General features: G+C 43.1%; 1 long non-coding RNA gene across 1 annotated transcript; it reads left to right on the top strand.

Annotated features, from left to right (window-relative positions):
* The first annotated feature begins 1,162 nt into the window (after window positions 1-1,162).
* LOC136367302 (uncharacterized) lies at window positions 1,163-10,583 on the top strand. Its single transcript, XR_010744670.1, has 3 exons — window positions 1,163-1,219; window positions 8,698-8,792; window positions 9,684-10,583. It is a non-coding gene; the product is annotated as an uncharacterized lncRNA (long non-coding RNA).
* Window positions 10,584-15,146: the final 4,563 nt, after the last annotated feature.

The following is a 15,146-nucleotide window of genomic DNA, read 5'->3' as shown; positions in this document are numbered from 1 at the left end:
ATGAGGGACAAACATGGATGTGTAGCAAAACCAAGCTCAGAGCTGTGATAATTCTTAAAGCTACTAATTAACTGAACACTCCAAAAAGTCCATTTCTATAGTAGCTTCTGCCCTTATGAACAGTCATAAATTGAACCTCAAAGTTTAATGGGGGAAAAAATTTTACATTTTTTTATTGCTAGGGGTGCTGAGGCACAAGAAGATGAGCAGTGAAATGCTCACTATCTTCTCTTGCTGTTCCCCTCCAATCTGCCTTCCTTCCTTCCTTTCCAGAAAACATGATGAGGAGACAGGAAAATCCTTCCCAGGCTGTGCCTCTGGATCAGTGCAGAATCAGTGAGGCAGAGATGTGATGCACAGAGCACAACCAGGAGTCCCACAAGGGAGCACTGAAAGGGAGACAGATGCCAGCAGTTGTCAGGGACAAAGCTCTACATATGGGAACACAGAAAAATTCTGCACAGGGCAATAAATATGAGGCATCCTCTACCCTGGAACACCCTGGAGACTCAGTGTTTCAGGAGGAACATGACCTGTTTCTACTTTGCATGTTGGATAACTTTGGAAGAGAATTTCCTGGATCCTGACATTTCTGTGTGAGACTCCACGAGTGATATTCGCCTCCCAGCCAGGGCACTGCTTTGGAGTTCTTCTGCTTGAGCAGAGTAAGGAGTAAATATTTTCTTTTAAATGGTTGTATTTTCTCCTCTGTCTGTCTGTGAGTCCTCACCTCCAGGTTCACTGACACACCCCCATGTTCTCTGACACCTCCCAAAAGGAGTTCTGCATCTGTGGCAGCAACACCACAGCTCTGTGCCGGTAAAAACTAATTACTACAATATTAACTCCTGAGACAAAATAATCCTCGCAAACTCCATTTTCCTCCACTCCAGGAGGAATTCATTTGGCCTGGCCTTTTCCTAGCAAATATTTAGCATCCCATGTGCACATATTTAGAAAGAATTCCTCCCAAATCACTCGACTGAAAGTGATTTCCCCCGAGGAGGGATGAGAGAACAAACACGTGCCAGCTGTGAGCTGCACTGTTCACTGCACTCCTGGAAGGCACTCGGGTACCACAGAGCTGCAAGCAGCAGCAGAGGAATCGAGGTGGGACACAATTACCCACCCACATTAAATTAATTTTCACTCTGTTTTCCTATCAGGTTCACTGCTGCAAAAACTGAAGGGATGAGGTTCCGTGGAGGTGGTTTACAAGGTGAGAGAGGATGGCAGAACAAGGTAAAGAGAAGAGCTAAATACCAGCTTGGTTGTTTGATGTTCATCTTTGCTCTGTTGCAAAACTTTTGCATAGCAGTGGCTTTGTAGGAGAATTTCTGGATGTGGAAGTATTTCTGCTACTTTTTTGCATCTACTTTGTGAGAGTTTAGCTGGTCTCAGACAATATCGGCTACAATCTTTTCATCTCAATAGATTCACTGTGGGAGAGCTATTGGCACAAAACTGATTTCTATGTTTCAGTAATATTATATAAATTTAAATGAAAAAAGCCACTGGATCTTTTGGGAATTTGTACTTCTGCATTTTTTTTTGTCTTGTCTTTGGATGCTGACAGTTCACTGATATTACTTCCACTTTTCTGTTTTCACACGGACATATTGTGAAATCAATCACAAATAAAATTTTTGTTGAAGATGATTTAGGACAAATCATGAGTTTGGATTAAGATATTGGTTTACTGTAAATCAAAATTACAATGAAACTAATTCAGAATTGGAAATAGCATGGATTAATATAGAAACAGTAAGAAAACCTTGCTTTAAAAAAAATTTAAACTCCAAAGTGCCTAATTTACTACAAGAAAGAATTTCAGAAATTATTTCATAGGAATACAGGAGAAAATAATGAAATGTCAACACTCCCAGCGAAAATGACATCCTGAAATCATCCATCTCTCCCTTAATGCATGATAACAAGGGAGGGAAGATGCACGTTAGGGCACTGGCCTGGAATATAGAACATTTCTAGTCAAGTTCCCAAATGGACAGAGATTTCTGGTTAGACTGTGGGCTTTTGTGTGTCTCAATGACTGAAGTGGTGAAATCAGTAAGGAAACACCCCATCCATTCCCTGACACAGTTACTATGATAATAAGGTGGCAGATAAATTCCTTGGATTTAAGCCAGTTCTTTCTAGCTGCTCTCACCTGCTCCCAACAGCAAAATGTTTACTGATAATAATTACAGGCTGAGCTCACCAAAGCTGCCTGGGGGATTTGGGTGCCCAGGGGAACCGGCAGCTCTGAACATCCCCGCCCATGGGTTTTACTGATCCTCTGATTGATTTCTCCCACCACTCCAACAATACAGCAAGTGCAGGCATGCAGAACAGCAGGAATATTTGCAGTGATAACATCTTCTTGCCAGCAAGGCAGGGAATCCCATTGGGCCAGAAGCTTTACAAGCAGCAGTAAATAAGAACATCCTGTCCAAAACAAACCCCCTGCAGTTCTGGTACACACCTTTGAGTAGGGACAATTCCCCAGCACCACTGTGCAGAATATATGACATTTGAAAGTGCTTCAAGAACCACAGAAATCCAAGAGCCTGCTCACTGGACCTTCCTCTGCACCTATGAAAATAACTTCTTCCTTCTCCTTTCCAAATATCAAACCTCAGTCAAAATTCTCTATGCATAGAGAAAATATCCCTTTCTAGGTTATCACCTTCCTCATGCAGCATCTTCTCCTCCCCAACAACAGAATTGTTGATGTTGTGTTTGTAGCTGGTAAATAAATCAGCTGCTGTCAGGTCAGATAAGATTTTCTATCAGGTGGAGGTACAGAGTTTTCTAGTGAAGAGCAGTGGTGTGGGAGAGGAAAGGACTCACAGCACCCTTATTTGCTGTATTTCTGTTGTATTTGCTATATTTCTATTGAATTTCCCAGGATAAAGAGTTCCCTTATGAACGAGGGAATCTTCATGATCTTCATCCCTTGTGAAGATACCCAGAGGTCAGATGGAGAAAGTATTGCTGTGCCTTGGGTTTTATTCTGACCCTTTAGTCCTCCTTCCTTAAAGTACAGAGAGAGCAGAATTCCTCCCAGCAGCACAGAAGAGAGGTGCTGAGGGGGACCAGCAGCACTTTCCCAGCTGGGACAGAGATTTTTTCCTTTTCAGTTGCATGGAACCTGGCTCAGGTTTTCAGCAGGCTTTAGCTACCTCAGGGGCTGATTTCCCACCAATACTGAAAGAAAAAGGGAAACCAGTACTTCTCAGAGATTGAGAGGGCTCCAGGTTCATAAACCAATTTGTCTGCAGACAGCTTTCATTGCTGACCCACCACAGACCCTCCCACTCAAGATTACCTGGGCACCACCTCAGGTGTGATTAACCCTCAGCACGGGCACCAGCAGCCTTAAAAAAGTTCACCAAAGCCTCTGTCAGACACGGGGCTGAGGGAGCTTTCTGCTGCTCTGTCATACACTCACCCGTCTCTTGTGCTGTGACTGTCCCAATTTAACAGAGATGGAAAGGGCTTTCCCACAGTGAGAGATGTTTATTGATCCAATTTCTCTTTTTCCTTGTCTTTTGTTTTGAAAGTTTCTCGCTAGAGTTAGAGTCTGAAACTTTATTCTGTATTTCCTTTCAAGCAGGAGCACTGAATTAACTTGATTTTCAAGATGAAAATTGTAGCAGAAATGGCCTCAGTCCTGCTGCAAGGAGATGAAATGGCTTTGTCCTTGTATCCAGGATTCCTTTGTTCCAGTAAGGAAGGAACAACAAGCTTGATTAAATGCATTAGTAATCACAAGGTAGTTAAACATCAATTGGTCATTAAAATAGAGAATGCAACAGAAGCCCACATAATTGCTGAATTATAAACATTAATGGATGGATCAGTATTTACTGGTAAAAGGTGGCAATTTTCTTCTGGGAAATTGCCCCCACTTCGTATTTTTCTGGGTTTTTTCTTCTCATTAGAGTTTCTATAGACTTTGACCAAAACAATTTTCAAAGTTCTGGTTTTGAATTATTATTGCTATTATGCTGTGTTTCATACATCTGATTTCTGAAAACAATCCCTGTTAAAATAGCACTTCTTTTGCTCAAAATTTTGCAGAATATTTCACCAAAATCTAGTTTTGACAATTCAAAGAATTTTTAAAAATCCCCAAAAAACCAAGTAGAACAAATGTTTTGTCATTTTAGGTGATTTTTTTAGAACAGAGAAGAAAAAAATACTGGCCTGGTATTCACTTCTTCTAGCTATCTACAAACAAGCACACTGCGGAAAATGCCAGCAAACACATTGTCCCAAAATGCCCCTTTCTCCATGTGTCCAACCTGGTAGAGGACACTTTTCCTCATGGGAGGAGGTGTTTGTCTGCTCTGGGTGTCCCCAGGTAACCCCAGAGAGAACTCTCCATCCTTGGGGTGGATTTGAACAAGATGGATTTGGAGCAGTGGTTTAACAGCTCCAACCCATGAAGAAATCCCTTAAATTCCTTCCATTCTTGTGCTTTAAATTCCTTATCTTTTAATACTTTTTGGTGAATTTGATATTTGTGAGGATTTATTCCCATTTTAAAGTAGTGTATAAATAACACCCTACCAGAAGGGGTTAATAAAGCAAAAGAAGACTTAAAAGAGTTGATAAAAGCTACACAACATGTTATGATTTCTGATCCGCCATCAGCTGATCTAACCATTCATGTTCACTGCCTCTGAAATACCAAACAAACCATGAAATTAAAAATCTCCTGTGCCCTACCTTTTGTACACTGAAGAAATCAAAGGACGCCAACAGGGGCTTAATTCCTTACTGATAAATGAAAATTGCTTTTATTCAAAAAATCTTTTTGAAGGAAAAAAAATCCTGTATTTGGTACGAGAAATAATTTTTAAAAAAGGTATAGCATAGATGTTGTGATTTAGCTAAAAATATACTGGCTCATAAAAGGTACAAGCTTGGCATTGCTCCATCAAAAGTTAAATATTTTTGTCCCAGGGAGAAAAAAAAAATTAAATCTAAGAACATTTTGATCCCAAGGTTAGTTCTAAAGTAGTTTGAAATTTAAGCCATATAATGGTAATAAATTTCCAAGGCTATAAAGCTTCTAAAATGGAAACTTGAAATATGACTAAATTTCCCATCACCTGGGTAAGTCCAGCCCCTTTTTGACATTGTGACTTCTCCACTTCCATCAGACTGCCCAGTTCTGTGTCCACCCTGGTCTAGTCATGAAGAACACACTTCCACCCTCACACTGTGTTGCTGTTTCCCTGCATCTCTCTTCATGCAGGAGACCCCTGTGGTGGTTGTTGTAGCCAAACCTGCCTGAATGTAGGGCTGGCCTTTACTGAGGTGCACTGAACTTGGGCAGGATGCTCAGGTAAACAAAAAATAGCCTTTTTTACACAGAAATCTCTTCACTGGTTTCCTCTTGAATCAAAGGAAATGGAAATTTTTATTTAAAAAATAATTAACCAGGTAAATAATCTGAATCCTTTGTGCAAGGTTGCAACAAATGCAGATCTCCAGCATCCCTTAGGGTTAGGGTTAGCATTAGGGTTAGGGTGAGGGTGTCTGGATGAAATTAGCTACCAACTGAACCTGCAAGTGCCCATGACTGCTCTGTAAGCTCCACCTTCATGCCCCCACTGATTGCTGTCAGGCAGAGTTTTATTTGACCACACTTCCTCTAACTTCATCTCACTCATATCCTTGAATAAAGCAGGACTCATTAAACTCCTTAATATCCTGAGCTCTGCTGTTTTTTGGGGCTGCTGCACCACTTTGGGCCTTCAGTTCCATGAGTTGAGTCACAGGGGCCCATAGGGTTTGACACACCTGAGGGGCAGAGACGTGGCAAGGACAAGGCTTCAGAAACATCAGATCAGGCTGGTTGGAATGGGAGGGAAAGGGAACCCCACTAAGCTGGGAAAATGCAGGCAAGGAGCTCAGAGTTTGGCAGTACAATAAGTAAGGACAATGCAAGCAGAATGGTGAAAACGATGTTACCCAGGTGCCAGGGAAAGAGAATTGTCTTGTCCTGACACAGCCCTTCCACAGCCCTGCTTTGTGTGTGCTTGTGGGGTTTAGCATGAGCATTCAGCTGTTCTAAGAGCAGCTTTGGGGTCTCCCAAGAAGGTTTCGTCATACCAAAGGCCACTGAAAGGACTGCTCAGCACTTCCACATCCCTCAAGACTGTACAGCAAAATGCCCAGTTGAACTCTAGGCAAGGGAAGAAAACTTACAACAAAATTTAATGTATTTTTTGATCATCATGGATATATAAATACCATGCAAATTTGTATGAACACATTGGCAACACCTATCTCAGTTATAATTCCTGCTCCAAGTTCAGGAGATACCATGTTGTCCATTTGACAGCTCTGCAGCTTGCTTGTAAACCAGGGTGTGTTTGTGATGTGCTTATGATTGGAAAGCAAAACCATAAATCCCCTGTACTGACCAACTCAGCTGAACCCAAAACCAAGCAGAAATGCAGGCTTTCCACAGAGCCCACAAAGCTAAGGGCAGTATTTACTTGCATAAAAAGAATTAATACTGAAACAAACAAAGAAGTCTGGTTCAGCTATGTAGTGTTGAAATATTAATATTGTTGGCAGAGAGAGTACACGAACCTATTATTTTTCAAAGTGTGGCTGGATACAGTGAAGGCAAACATTGAATAAGTAACGAGAAAATCCAGTTCTTTAACTGGATTTTCTGCTGCCTGTAGCCAGACACACAGATAGTTTATTCCATTCTGCTTCTATAGCTGGAACGGATTTGGCATTAAAACTGCCTAACAGGTTTTTTAAGTATAGGGAAAATGTATTTTAAACCTAGATAATTTCATTTCCAGCACTGAAGGCTCATCTACTGAGCTGAGAACTAGGTGACATCAATGGGAAGAGATTTGACTGTAGGATCTACAGAGAGTAAATTGTGGCATAATGATTCTGAATTAACTTACAACAGTAATGTCAAGAGAGTTGGAATAGAGACCTTCAAACTAAACTGGTATCAAACAGAGTAGCTCCACATCACTGCCATCACAGACACGATTTTCCATGTACATCTTCCTGCCTGCACTCTTTGCACATAAAACTGCAAAAAGTGATCTCTGCAGAGTATCCAAGATATAAGGAATATTCGTCCTTCCATCCCCCTGTTTTTTGATAACTAAATTCCTTTAGAGGAGAGAAAGTATCACCTGCAGAAGAAGGAAAAGCAGAAATCTCATTATGCAATCAGTAAAAAAAGTCTCGGTCAGCGCAGTGGAGCCCTAACAATTGCAAATTTTAACAGAGTTAAAAACTGCTCAGCGTCTCAGCAAGTGCAGGCGCCGAATTCATTGGATGAGCCCTTTAATTTAAAAAAAAAAAAAAAAAATAGCACAACAGTTAGGCACGGCTTAGCAGGTTATGAGAGATTTGAGCCACATCCTTTAGTTAGGCACTAAAACCCACAAACATCAGACAATTACAGCGATGTTTTCTTTCCTGCCCTGTGCTGCAGGCAAAGCACTGGGATTCAATTCCCCATTCAACCTGTTTGAATTTACATTACTAGAGACCTCGCCAAGCCACGAAATAAATTGTGATCCCTCAGGGCTTTTGCCCATCAGATTTTGGCTGTTCAGAACATGCAAGACTGCCCGATATCGGGGTGAAGTGATGCTCTTTCCCTTGCTGAATATCGAATTACACATAAAGCACAACTACTGCAGCAGGAGTTCTGCCTTCATTCACACACACAAACCCCTGCCTACAACTTCATTGCCAGCGAAATGTTCTGTGAAACAATTAAAGCAGGTTTGAACCCAGTCAGATGGAGGAAAGGATTAAACTTCAGTCACTCAAAACATTGGGAGAAGGGCCGTGACGAAAAACTGCTTTTTAAAGTAATCTCCTACAACCATGAAGATAAATCCTCAAGTAATTACATAATGATTAAAGATGCATTTCATTTTTTGTCCTTTTCTTACAATGACAGTGAATAAAAGAGGGGTTTTGTCGAAAGTGGAATTTTGTAAATTTGCATAAGCCTGAAGACTACACAGCTCTTGGACCACAGGGATTTGGTGTTTGCTACTACAGAACAGATGAAAGCTGGCTTTGTCTATATTCACTTCCCAACACTTCATTTTCATGGTTTGCTGCTGGTCAAAGACGATCCCCTGTGTGGCTGGACCTGCAGAGTGTCTCTCTGTGACCATTTGGGTGTCTGCATTCCAGCAGCAAACAAGACAGACTGGGAAATCCCAGGGAACTGGGATCCAACCCCAGCTGGGAGATGGAGCTCACAGCCCACCATCCTCCCACACCATGGCCAGGTCATTTGTGCTGCTCACCCTTACTCGGGCTAGGAGCCCTCAGAGGAATCTGAGCCAGTTTTAAGTCTCAGTAAACAACACAAAATGGCCATATGCTGCTTGGAGAGGCACAAAGAGGATCTGTGGCCGCTGCTGTTTGAATGCAGGCCACCTCCATCCCTCATTTTCACCGTGACAGAGAGGTAAATGGAGTTCCTCCCTCCCTCACACAGGGAAATATAAAGCAGAAGATTACAGTTATTACAGCTGCCTCTTGTTTGAAACAAAGTTCAAAGGCTTGTCTTCTTTAATCAATCTTCCAGCAGAATAATAGGGCTGCAAATTTCACTTTCATGGAACTAAAGCGCTCGGGCTGAATCGGTTTTTCCCTTCTGTTCCCCGTTCTCAGAGCAGAGCAGGAATGAAGGAGCTGAGATGAGGGAGGTGACTGAGCTGCCGACAGAAGCCACAGCTCGCTCTCCGAGGAAAGCAAAAGGCAGGAAGGTAATAAAACATCTTGGCTCCAGTGCCGTGTGCTGGCGAAGCACTTTGGGCAGTCAGATATAATGAATATTCAGCAATCTCTGGCTATTGTGGTAAAGCAAAGTGCCTCTGTCAGGGGAGTCATTTCTGGGGCTGAGGTGAGAAAATAATAGATGTCCACTTGGCAGAGGTAGCCACAGACACGTTAACTCAGAGCCCACGGATCTCCCTGGGTAGGTCTGGCTGGAGATTATGAATAAGTCCATTAATGAGCCTGTTTCCACTGCAACAGAATGGGGAGGGAGCTTTTGGCAAGTGTGTTGCCAGTAACCCTTGGAGTTAAACATTGAAGCAAAAAAAAAATTAAATAAAATGTAGAGATAAAAAGGATAGGAGTGTTCACAAAAATCAGTGTAAGAGGAGAGACTCACCCAAATATATCATGCTATTGAACAGCATCCACAACGCACAAAAATGCCTTTTTTTCCCCCAAAGATGCAGTCACAGGCACCAAAGATCTCAGAAATGCACAAACAAAAAGATAGATTTGCTGGAATGAAGGCATCTAAAATGTGTGATTTCTTTCACCATCTTCACAATAGTTCAGGCATAATTTAGTCTGGATTTCTTCCAGTTCAGATTCACTAATGATACCCTGGACTTTAAATGACCCCTCAAACACCAAGAATAATGCATAGCACGAGACCAAGTCAAAAGGAACAAATTGAAAACTATGTCAAATTTAAGGGCATATTTTAACAATCTTGCTCATTTGCTGAAGTTTAAAAAGTCACACAAATGTAACAGAACACCAACAAAAACAAACATCTCTACAAATGTTAAGAACCAAATTTATTCTTTTGGTTGTCATGATTTAATCCTCCACACTCATTTTATCCTTATTTTTATTAGGTACACAAGTGCCACCCCCCAAAAAAAAAGTACTTATGTAGTTGTGAATGCCCCAAAGCACACAGTGATGGCTCATATGTGAGTGGAGACTGAAGAGAATCTGTTTATCTGTCTCTGATGGGCTGCAGTAGGAACTTGATTAGAAAATTACAACTGACACAGCGTTTGGCAGAAGTTTCTAGCTCAGGGTCCTGTCTCTGGCAGCCAAAGCAGACAAGATATATCTAATTCTACAGGAAATCAAAATGTTTAGAGCTCAACCACCTTTTCCTCCTCTAGACAATCACATCATCAGGGCTGATTTCCTGTCTCCCCTCTCTGTCTCTGATTCCTTTGCATGGTGACCCCATGGCAGCCTTCCCTGTGCCACTGAAAGGCTCCTGCTGTTGGATCACCCTCTCTCATTTCTGGATTCCTGTCCTGAGCTGCAAAACTTGTGTTTTCCAGGGGGTGACAAGCCCATTACCTATGTGATATATCCTCTCTGGATGCTTGGCTCAGTAGGAGCAAGAGCAAAAATTAAAGTTGTCTGAAAACATTCATCTCTGCTGAAGTTCAGCACCCAATTTCTCTGCTGCTTTGTGCAACCATCTCATAACATGAGAGTTCCAGCCTTGCTTGTTTGGCACTGAGTTTGAGTTTTTTTCCTTGCTCTTCCTTTCTTTCTGTATAAATGAGCTCTTAACCCCGTTTTCCCTGAAGGAAATATAAGAAAGCACCGAGTCATGCTCTGCTTTCCTAGAGAAAGACATTTTCTGCATTATTCTCCTGTCAGTTTTCAAGCTTTGCACAGGAACTGGACCAACATAAACGATTCTTTCATCAACTCAGGTACATCCCCGGAGGCTGGGCTATTTCTAGAGTTAAGGATAGCTATTGTCGATAAGAAACTTGTCTCCCTTCCCCCTCACTGTACTCTCAGAGCATATCTGGAAACAACTCAGTGCTGCAGAGAGACATGACTTCGGAGAGTAAACTGATTAGAAGCAAAAGGGGTTTTGTGTTAAGCCAAGGTTAGAGAGGAGGGAGAGGGAGAGGGTGACGCAGCTGTGGGATTCTCCTGCGACCACAGAGGGACATCTGGGCTAGTGCTGCACCCAGCCCTGCAGCTGTGCCTCTGCGGAGTGCCGGGTGAGACCCCTAAGAGTGCAGCAGCCCTCTCTGCCCAGCAGCTCCCTGCACCACAGACACGTCTCCAAACACAGAGATGTGTCCATGGTGTGGACCATGTGGCCACCACCACCCAGAGGGGCTCCCATCAAGTCCTTTTAACGTTAAATGACTGAGAGGTAGAGACAGAAAGCTTTGGGTTGTTTTTACACTTGTTGAGCCAAGACATGCTGAGAAAGGAGGACTGCACTGCCAGCCAACATGCTGGACTAACACTGGAGTTCAACAATGCCCATCTCTACAACCTGGGAGTACCAGGGGTGAGCAAAGAATGGCATTTTCACTGCCCCAGCACAACCTGGGTAGCACAGAGACTGTTCCACAGAAGTCTGTGCAGATCAGTGTGACATCTGGTGAGAAGTTATCCCTGTCCCCTCCAAACATTCTACCAGGACAACTCCATCTTGTAGGTGTCATTCCTGCCTGTGGCAGACGGTTGGAACTGGATGCTCCTTAAGATCCCTTCCAACCCAAACCATTCTGAGATCCCTGAGCATCCAAGCACTGAGCAGAGCAGAAAAGAGCTGAGCAGGACTGTGACATTCACCATTTTAGCAATGTAAAAAGGGAAATTGTTCGCTGTCTCTCACAGCACTCAGAGTGACATCAAATGGACCAGCAAGTGGCAGGTCAAAGCAGACCAGAAGAGAAGCTTCACACAGCACTTTGTTAAGCTGTGGAACTGCTTAAAACAGGAGGTTCAGGATGCCAAATACCTACCAGGATTCAGAAAGCACTGGGAGAAGTTCAGGGGAGAAAACTTCCATCAAGTCAAAGATATTAAGTGTGGTTTAAGCAGCTGCTGAGCTGCAAACTGCTGGAAACCCTTGCCTTGTTCTTCCAACTCTCCCACGAGCATCCACTTCTGATACCATTGGAGACCAGCATTTCATAGCTGGACCTTTGTCTGGCTCAGAACAGCTGCTGTAGGATCAGCCAAGGAGCAGAAAGCACCAGAGCTCTGCAGGGGCTTTTGAGGCAATCTCAGACAGCTGAGAGTGAGAGCTGGCAGAGCTTTCAAACTGCCCTGCCCACGGCTGCTGTGGGACCCAGGAGATCCAAACTTGTTGGAAGTAAATCTGCAAGGAGTGGTTAGAAACTCTCACAGAAGGACAGTGTGAGTTAGATTTGCAAGATGAAGCTGACAACTGCACACTGAGGGAGGTGTAGGAGTAGGGGAACAACACCAGATTAAGTTTTTATTATATTTGCTTTAAATACATTTTAGGCATATAGTGCTAAACTCAAGAAGACTTAAACTAAAGTAAGATTATTATACTCTGATCAATAACTTATACTGAAAAAAAATAAAAGGTCACTTTTAAAGCCAGCTGTGGATCTCCACAGAGATGCCTACACTTTTTTGATGAAAGCATTTTGATTTTGTGCTGTTTCCAAACTCCGGGCCACATCCTGGCACGGAGAAGCCTCAAATCTCTCTGATGTTTCTTCTCCGCTCGGGGAGTTTGGAATTGCCAGCTCCTGCAAACACACTGCTCAGGCTCCGAGCTGACCACCTGCGGCTCAGGAAACACATCTCCTGCCACTTGAAAGCAGCACACCAAAAAGCCTCTTTCAAAGAAACCCCTCAGGCTGCTGCGTTTGAAGAGGCAGAGACAAAAGCTTTTGCAACCAGCGTTTGCAGAGCATCTCCTGGGCAGGCGAGTAAAGGTAGATTTCCCTGGGGAACCCGGTTTTTTTCTCCCTTCTTCACCAGTTTCTGCAAAGGACAACTTCTGCTGGGGCAGCTGAAGCTGGAACTCCTGTTCCCTGCTTTGGGAGGCTCTGCCCCTCTCCTTGCTGCTCCACAACCGGAGCAGTTCCTGCAGGGCACTAAGAACTCAAATCCAAGAGAGAAAAATCCTCCCTGGAAAGCCTTGTGGTATCCAAGAGCAGCTGTGCCTGGGACTTGGGGTCAAAGGCACACACAAGGCTCTCTTTCACTGAGGATGCCCAGCTCTGACCTCTGCCAGCCTGTGAATGGTGCCCAGAGCTGCTGGGGCTGAGGGATCCAGGGAAGACAAATATCCATCTCACCGGGTGCAACCTGAATGTCAGCACACAAATGTGTCCGGGCATCCCACCTCTCATCTGTCACTCCCCAATCCCTTTAAACCATCTCCCTCACAGTGTTTCTGGTCCACAGACAGCCTGCAAGCACGGCACAGGCTCTTTATGTCTGGAAATAGCATTGTGATCTTATTCTCTCGTTGGTGTAAATGTCACATCTCGACTTGAGTAATTACGAATAATTGGCTTTGAACAGGCCACGTTTCCTCTCTCAGCCCCTGCTTGTACTCCATCCTGTTTGGGCCCTAATTCAGAGAATAATAAATCCAGCTAGAGGTGCTTTTCTGAAGAGCAATTTGGTCTGACTTGTCCCAGCACTAATGAGTTTGTTAATAGAGGGATTTTCCCTCTCCCTCCCCTCTTCTAATCTGTTTCCTTAAATAGCACCACACACATTGGTAGCAATCCCCTGGCACTGCAGGTGATGTCTCCTCCTGACCCATGTTCTCCTCTCCTCCAAGGCAAAGAGAACCAGAGTATTGCACCTCTCAACCTTCTTCTTCTTTCAAAAGAGGTAGAAAGCAAGCATGATTAATAACTCATTGTTAACGAGCATCAGGAGGATCACCAATTCATAAAGGTGGAAGGCAGGAATGCTGGGCTATTCCAGTCTGCCTGGTCAGAACCAGCACTAGAGCCTGGAAAATCAGTGTAACTGCTGGTCCAAATGGGGGGAAAAAAAAATCTGATCAAAATATCACTTTTTTTTTTTTTTTTTTTTTTTTTTTTTCTCATCAAAACGAAACTTTAAAGCATCTCATTTCTCTGCCCCAATAAAACCTTTCCAGTGCCCTGCAGGAAATGTGTTCTACCTCAGTCTCCCTTGAGAGAAGCAAAGGACAGGAAGGGGTAGATATTCTCAAAAGATCAACAGCTTCTGCCTGTCCCTTGTTCAATAAAATCCCTGCCAGGAAAGGGAAATGCAGGTTTACTTTCCGCTCTATCTGGAGAAAAGAAGAGTTGTATCTTCACTCCTAAGCATTTTCTAACAAGGACTTTGTCAGTAATTTCTTGAAAAATCTCACCGTCAGTTTTTGTCCCCAGCAAATTTAAACAGCATTTGCAGGGACAGATGTCAGACTTCAGTCACTATTAACCCAAGCCTAAGAAGAATCCTATTTCATGGTACTGAAGGGAAATGACTACATGGGTGGCTTTGCCTACACAGTCTCTGCAATGTGAACACCAGGCCCTGGAATTCCAAAACTCATTTTCCATTGAAAAAGTATTTTGTATTTTTCATCTTACAGTTGAAAGTGTTGTCAGAAACAATTCCCTAAGTTCAACTCAAATTCATAAACGGTTCCAGTTCCCCTCAACTCAGAGCATTCCTGGAGTATTTTCATGCCTGTTCTGGATCTGGAGCATGTCATAGGTCTGAAGGTGTTTCCATTCTTGGATCATTTACAGTCTGAATTTAACCTAAAGCAGCAAGTCTGAGACAAGGAGAGAAGGTCCTTGATTTGATGTCCGGGGTACAGAGAGGTGCCAGTGATTCTGAAGATTCCAGATCTGACTTCAAGCTCTGCATTTTCCCCCCTAAATCCTTTATTTGACAAAACTATTTTCTCGTATCTCTCTGCAGCCCATTTATTATCCTCTCTATTAATAAACCCTCCTTCCCTGATGAATCACTGCAATTTATCATTAAATTAGAAGATGAAATGGGTCTTTTTTTCTTTAAACAAGGAGATTAACTACTATCAACAGGCAATTTCTTCATTATAAAACTCCATCTTCCTCACCAAAGGCAGGAGTATCTTCGTTTGAAGCAGCCCTGAAGGTGATGCAGGGAGGGAGGTTCAATCAGAGAGGTGACATCCTGCAATATAAATATATGGATCAACCTAAAAATGACTGTGGAAGACAATGCATGACATTATGACCATGATTCACCCTGGAGTTTTCTAATTGTACAACTCTGAAAAGAAAAATGTTTGACTTGAACGTAGACCAGCCTGCCAGGAACTGATACGACAAAGCACAGTCTAGACAACAAAACCCATCTGTGGCTGCATAGCCCAGGGATTAATCACACCCCAAAAAGTCACTCAGGAGAAGAATTTGGCTAAATATGAGGCAACCTTCTGCTGGAAACCCATGTCTGCCTCTCACATCCTTTTTTTATCTACAGGTGCTGGGATCTGTCCCCCACCAGACTGCTCAAGTTTAGCACCATCACAAACACAGAATGTACCCCCAGCTCCTCTGTGGCCAAGAAAG

The sequence above is a fragment of the Sylvia atricapilla genome, chromosome 14 (assembly GCF_009819655.1).
Source record: "Sylvia atricapilla isolate bSylAtr1 chromosome 14, bSylAtr1.pri, whole genome shotgun sequence".
NCBI classification, from domain to species: Eukaryota; Metazoa; Chordata; class Aves; order Passeriformes; family Sylviidae; genus Sylvia; species Sylvia atricapilla.
Note: the sequence above shows the minus strand (reverse complement) of the source record. Positions and strands in the feature narration are given on the sequence as shown.